At 34.5% G+C, this 6,971-nt stretch overlaps 1 pseudogene; it reads left to right on the top strand.

Moving 5' to 3' along the window:
- Positions 1–3,852: 3,852 nt before the first annotated feature.
- On the top strand, positions 3,853–5,733 carry LOC149177821 (cytochrome P450 78A4 pseudogene; annotated as a pseudogene).
- The last annotated feature ends 1,238 nt before the right edge of the window (positions 5,734–6,971 follow it).

Raw genomic sequence — 6,971 nt, 5'->3', positions numbered from 1 at the left:
AAAAGACATTGAAAACAGTGAAAACGATTTATTATTGGTTGAATCTAAAGAAGGAAGTGGCAGATTTGTGGCTAGATGCTTGGATCGTCAACAGGTAAAAGCAAAATGTAAGCACACAAGCGGATTACTACAGTGGATTGCGATTCCAGAGTGGAAATGGGAGGTCATTTCCATGGATTTCTTCACATGTTTTCCAAGGAAATCTAGACAACATTATTCCATCATGGTCGTGGTGGACATGTTCAAAATTATAATTAACGTGTAAAAAATTTACATTTAGATGAAGCTTATGGAAAACTAACCTATTTATGATACAGGAGATCGATCTCTTCACGTTGAAAATGAAATTATAAAAACTTTATATGAATTTGTTATTTTCAGAGACAATTAACTTGGAACGGAAATAACAATAACATTAATCTTTTATAGTTGTATTTTTTTTTCTATATTTTAATTTAATGTAATATATAAATTTATATCATAAAAAATTTTTTATTAATAATATGTTGGAAAAGTAAAAAATATAATCCTCAAAATAAGTATTTGATATAAATTTTAGTTTTCATCTTTAATTATTAAATAAGAATATTTTGTAGATAATTATTAACAATTAATTTTTCAAATTTCAAATTTTTTTTTGGAACAAAAATATCTCTCCATATAAATATTATTAATTTTTACTGAATAAAATCCATCTTAATATTTAAGAAACAATTAAAAGTAAATCATTCTCGTAATAATGTTAAAATATTGTTTTCTCTTAATATTTATATAATTAAAATAATTTATTAAAATATTTATCAATTTAATATATTTATAAATATTATTACATTGATTTGATAATATATTATTTTATAGAACAAAATTTACTCTACAATTTCTCCTGCTTAGTAAAAATAAAGAGTGCACTCAAATCTGCGTATTCTAAAAGGAAACATAGTACATAGTGTACTATGTTGATTGTTTAGTACATAGTGTACTAAAATGATTCACTAATGTATTTTTGTATATAATAAAATTTACTTTCATGTATTTTTGTATATAATAAAATTTACTCTTTTTTTTTCTTAACATTGTAATAAAATTTGCTATTTCTTTTTTCAATTTTTAATATTATCTATGTATACATATTAAAAATAGAAAAGATAAAAATATTTAAAAATTAGAGAGGAAAATATATGATTAATCAAATTAATTATACTTTATTAATGAAAAGAAAATTATATAGATGACAAAATTTATTTAATCATAATTTTGTTTACTTATTATTTATTAACGTTTAGTTTTTTTCATTCTGTCAGAAATCTAGTTGACCACGTAATACATAGTGTACTATGTTGATTCACTAAACATAGTACATGTCGTACTATATTGATTCACTAATGTGTTTTCTGTATATAATAAAACTTACTCCCATTTCTTAACACCCTAATAAAATTTGCTCTTTTCTTTTTTTTTTCTTTCAATTTTCTATATTACCCATGTATACATATTAAAAATAGGAAAGATAAAACTATTTAAAGATTAAAAGAAAAAATATATGATTAATCAAAGTAATTATAATTTATTAATGAAAAAAATCATATAGATGATAAAATTTATTTAATCATAATTTTGTTTAACTATTAATTTTCAGCGTTTATTTTAGCAGTGCTTTTTTCCCTGAAAGTCATGGAAATTCCGGCCATATTTTGGGAAAATAAGTTTTTTTTTGTAAATGCAAGTTACAGTGGTTGAACTTCAAATTTTAGGTGCCCCAAACGTTTCCACGATAAAAAACTTGATTCAAATACTGTCTCTACAAGATTTTTTGAAAAAACATGATTCAAACAGTGTCTCTACAAGATTTTTTGAATTTTTTTTACCTAGATTCGGGGAGGAACTCCGCCTCGGTAGATGGCGCCTTAGTTTTTATCTCTAATTATTAATAAGTATATTTTATAGATAATTATTAACAATTAAATTAAAAATTTCAATTTTTTTTATTCTGAAACAAAAATATCTCACCTTATAAATATTATTAATTATTACTAAATAAAATCCATATTGATATTTAGAAAACAATTAAAAGTAAAACATTCTCTTAATAATACTAAAATATTGTTTACACTTAATGTTTATATAATTAAAATAATTTATTGAAATATTTATCAATTTAATATATTTATAAATATTATTACATTGATTTGATAATATATTATTTTATATAATAAAATTTACTCTGCCATTTCCCCTTGTTCGTAAAAATAAAGAGTGCACTCAAATATCTGCACATAGTACATAGTGTAATATGTTGATTCTTTAATATAGAGTGTACTAAATTGATTCAGTAATGTATTTTTGTGTATAATAAAATTTAATCTGATGTATTTGTGTATATAATAAAATTTACTCTTTTTTCTTAACGTTGTAATAAAATTTGCTATTTCTTTTTTTCCAATTTTTAATATTACTCATGTATACATACTAAAAATAGAAAAGATAAAAAATACTTAAAGATTAGAAAAGAAAATATATGATTAATCAAATTAATTATAATTTATTAATGAAAAGAAAAATATATACATGATAAAATTTATTTAATCATAATTTTGTTTACTTATTATTTTTCAACGTTTAGTTTTTTTCATTGTGTCAGAAATTTAGTTGGCAACATAGTATATAGTGTACTATATTGATTAGCTAAACATAGTACATAGTGTACTATATTGATTCACTAATGTATTTTTGTATATAATAAAATTTACTCCCCATTTCTTAACACTTCAATAAAATTTGCTTTTTTTTGAACTTTTTATATATTACCCATGTATACATATTAAAAGTAGAAAAATAAAAATATTTAAATATTAGAAAAGAAAATATATGATTAATCAAAGTAATTATAATTTATTAATGAAAAGAAGATTATATAGATGATAAAATTTATTTAATCATAATTTTGTTTAATTATTAATTTTCAACATTTGCTTTTAGGGGCTCTTTTGCCCCTGAAATTCATGGAAATTCAGGCCATCTTTTTAGAAAATCCGGCAAAGTTTTTTGTAAATGCAAGTTTTTTACAGTGGTTAAAGATCAAAATTTTAGGTGCCCCATGAGTTTTTGATGGTGCTGAATCCATTTCCACCATCAAATTCAAATATTGTCTCTACAAGATTTTTTGAAATTTTTTTTGTCTAGATTCTGACCACTTTTGGCCTTCCGGGGAGGAACTCCGCCTTGGTAGACACTCAGTGTTTTTTTCATTCTGTAAGAAATCTAGTTGGCATTTACGGAAAGAATAAATTTGAACTTTGTAATCTACGCAATTCAAATACCCCAGAAATTTAAAAGTACAAGATTCGTTTAAGCATACCACAATTTCGTACCGGCAATTATTTTGTGTCTGAATCTAATGTTTTTGTTTTCCAAAAATTTGCCAGTGAGTTTTTGAATTGTTTTTTTTAATGTTAGCAATAGGGTCAAGGCCATAGAAAAAAAGAAAAAACCGCTGAGACATTCAAAATCCATCCTAAAAACTCAAATCACCAAAATCTTCCCAAAACTGAACCAATTGCATTAACCAAGTGCATGTGCGTCCACTTCGAATTCCAATGGATGAATGGTATCGACTTAATAAATGTTTCAACCAAGTGCATGTGCGTCCACTTCGAATTCCAACGGATGAATGGTATCGACTTAATAAATGTTTCGGGATCTGCCTTTTACGGTTACCGGCTTTTCCCTCTCTTCCCGTGGAATCGAACCCTTGGAGCTATAAATCCGCTTCAACCCCTCCACATTCTATGCGCTCATATCTCTCTCTGGCTTCTTGCTGCTGCTTAGTTTTTGTATTTGCCATCCATTTCTGAGATGGAGAATCGCGGGAGCTCTGCAGGAGGCGGGTGGTGGCTCTATGTCCTCCTCTTTGGAAATGGTTGCAGTCGTTTGTCGTTGGACTCCGACGATGTTTGTGGGTGGCGTCAGTGGCATCTTTATATTGCACTGCTTATTGCTGCTGTATCTGCTGTTTTGGCGTCCTGGTTGATGCCGGGAGGCTGTGCGTGGGCGGGAAGACACAGGAGGTCTGGCCACGTTCCTATTCCCGGTCCCAAAGGATGGCCCATTATCGGAAGTCTAATGGACATGAGCATCGGTCTCGCTCACCGCAAGCTCGAATATCTGGCTCGTCTTCATGGTGCCACGAAGCTTATGGCCTTTAGCTTAGGCTCCACGCCCGCCGTTATTACATCGGATCCTGAAGTGGCCCGAGAGCTGCTCAACTCCCCTCATTTCGCCAACAGACCCCTGAAGCAATCTGCGCAGCAGTTATTGTTCGGGCGGGCCATTGGCTTTGCACCCAATGGGGACTACTGGAGGCTGCTCAGGAGAATTTCTTCCGCGCATCTTTTCGCTCCGCGCAGAATCGCTGCTCACGAGCCTGGTCGCCAGGCCGATGCTCTCGGAATGCTTCTTGATATTCAGAAGGAATGTCAGTCCAGCGGTGTTGTTAGGGTTCGACGACACCTGCAAGGAGCTGCGCTGAACAATATCATGGGCAGCGTCTTTGGAAGGAGGTTCGATATGTCATGTACTTCTACTTGTGAAGAAGTGAAGGAGCTGCGGGAGATGGTGGATGAGGGTTTCCAGCTGTTGGGAGCGTTCAACTGGGCGGATCATCTACCATGGCTGCGACCGCTGGACCCTCTTCGAATCCATGCTCGTTGCGCCCGCCTGGTGCCGCGTGTGAGAGCTTTCGTTAGAAATATCATCGAAGAGCACCGACGTGCAGAGCGGAACAGCGAAACGGGTGATCAATCCGATTTTGTTGACGTTCTGCTGTCGTTGCATGGAGAAGATAAGCTAGATGAGGAGGATATGATCGCTGTTCTCTGGGTCCGTACTATCCGTATTTTCACACTCTCATCTTCTATGTATCTCTGTGTTTTAGTTTAGTCACACCACACTCTCATCTGATCTATCTCTCCGTATTTTAGTTTAGTTTAGTTTTTTCACACCGAAACTTATGAATGAGGCCCTTGCCTTTGGGGAGGGGCATTAACTAAGTTTGGTTCTAATTTATGTAATGTTATGTATGCAGGAGATGATTTTTCGTGGCACAGACACGACGGCTCTGCTGACGGAGTGGGCCATGGCAGAACTGGTGCTGAATCCAGATGCCCAGAAGAAAGCTCAGGCAGAGTTGGACGCTGTAGTGGGGCGAGACCGCAGCGTGAATGATGCGGATATCCCTAAGCTGCCGTACCTCCAAGCTGTGGTAAAGGAAGCGCTGCGAATGCATCCGCCTGGACCGCTGCTATCATGGGCGCGGCTCTCAACTGAAGATGTCAACATCAACGGAATGTGTGTTCCGGCGGGCACGACGGCCATGGTGAATATGTGGTCGATTACTCACGACCCCAACATTTGGGAATCACCTCATGAGTTCCGTCCGGAGAGGTTTGTGGTGTCGGAAGGCGGGAAGACGTGGATGTGAGGGGTAACGATCTGAGGCTTGCTCCTTTTGGTGCTGGTCGTCGTGTGTGCCCGGGGAAGGCTCTGGGCCTTGCCACTGTTAACCTCTGGGTGGCCAAGTTGCTCCATCATTTTGAATGGCTTCCTCATGCTGAACATCCGGTTGATCTGTCCGAGGTCCTGAAGCTGTCATGCGAAATGGCTCATCCTCTTCATTCTGTTCCCGTCATGCGGGTGCCTTTCGCTTTCATTAAATCCTCTGTCCCTGTCTCTGTCTAGTCAATTACACCTACACCTCACCTCATGTTCTGTTTGTCAGTATTACTAGGCTCTGTATTTCGATTGCAAGTGGTACACTCTCTGACCCATGCTTCGTCACAAGAAGAAGAGATTGAGATTGTGTGTTTTTGTGATGGATAGAACAACGATGGTGATTTTGATTTGGAATTATTGTAAGCTGTGTGTGTGTATGCTGCACATTAAGGTTAGGTTATCCGACGTGTGAGCATATTTCGACAATAAAGATGATGAGTTACCACCTATTTCAATCTTGTCTTGCCGCTATTACTATGTTAAATAATTTCATACCTTTGTCCGATCCATGCAGAATTCTGTTAGCTTATTATTTTCTTTTCGTTTCGATGGGTGAAGAGGTCCATCCAGATTGCAAAATCTAAGACAAGAGATCTATAAAATCTAAAACTACAATATAAGCATTGTAGCTACCCGGTTTCAGAGGAAAATTATGCTTTAAAACCATGGAAAAATACATACGCTTACGCTTTCCCAAGAATCATGCAACTTCTTATAGCAGCACGCATTTCATTTTCAGTCGTTTTTCTCTGCCGTATTTTGTTTCGGTGATTGCCTTTGTAATCTGTATGGTCTCGTCGTCGGAGGATCTGTTGCAGTTCTTCGTCAATGAAACAATAAGCAATAAACGAACGAACAGGTGGCGAAGCGTTTCTCGGGACCTTAAATATGAGGGGTATCTACTATCAACACGTCTGCCAAGATCGATATGGCGGCGTCCACGGCTTCTTCTTTGACCCACATTCTCATCCGTACGAACACACCGGTACGGGCATGGGACCTCGGCCCGCTGCTAAAATATTGCTTCAGCCTGTTGAATCCCGAAGCAGCTAAAACCAAAGCGGCGCACCACGGTTTGTTGTTTCTCCTTTAAAATAGAGACGAGTGCGGGAAAATAGAAATGTGGATTTTTTAATTATTTACTGTGAATGCTTTTTTGGATCAATAATTTTTTTAATGATTTTGTATCCCCTGTTAAGTGAAAGACATCCTATGCAGGAGGTTAGGCATATTACAAAGTTCAAATAGCTTTAAATAAAGAAATGGTTAAAAAAATAAGTTTAGGAGTAGTTTGAATTTTAAAAAGACATTGAATTAATAAAATAAGTTCTACTCATTTATTAAAACAATTTATCATTATCCGCATAAAGTGTGATTAGTCAAAGATGGTAGATTAAAACAAATAATTACTATCAACATAAAGT

The sequence above is a fragment of the Pinus tabuliformis genome, chromosome 4_1 (genome assembly GCF_031772625.1).
Source record: "Pinus tabuliformis cultivar Carrire ecotype Pingquan chromosome 4_1, CPIR1, whole genome shotgun sequence".
Taxonomy (NCBI): domain Eukaryota; kingdom Viridiplantae; phylum Streptophyta; class Pinopsida; order Pinales; family Pinaceae; genus Pinus; species Pinus tabuliformis.
The sequence above is the reverse complement of the archived record's forward strand: the minus strand, read 5'-3'. Positions and strand labels throughout refer to the sequence as shown.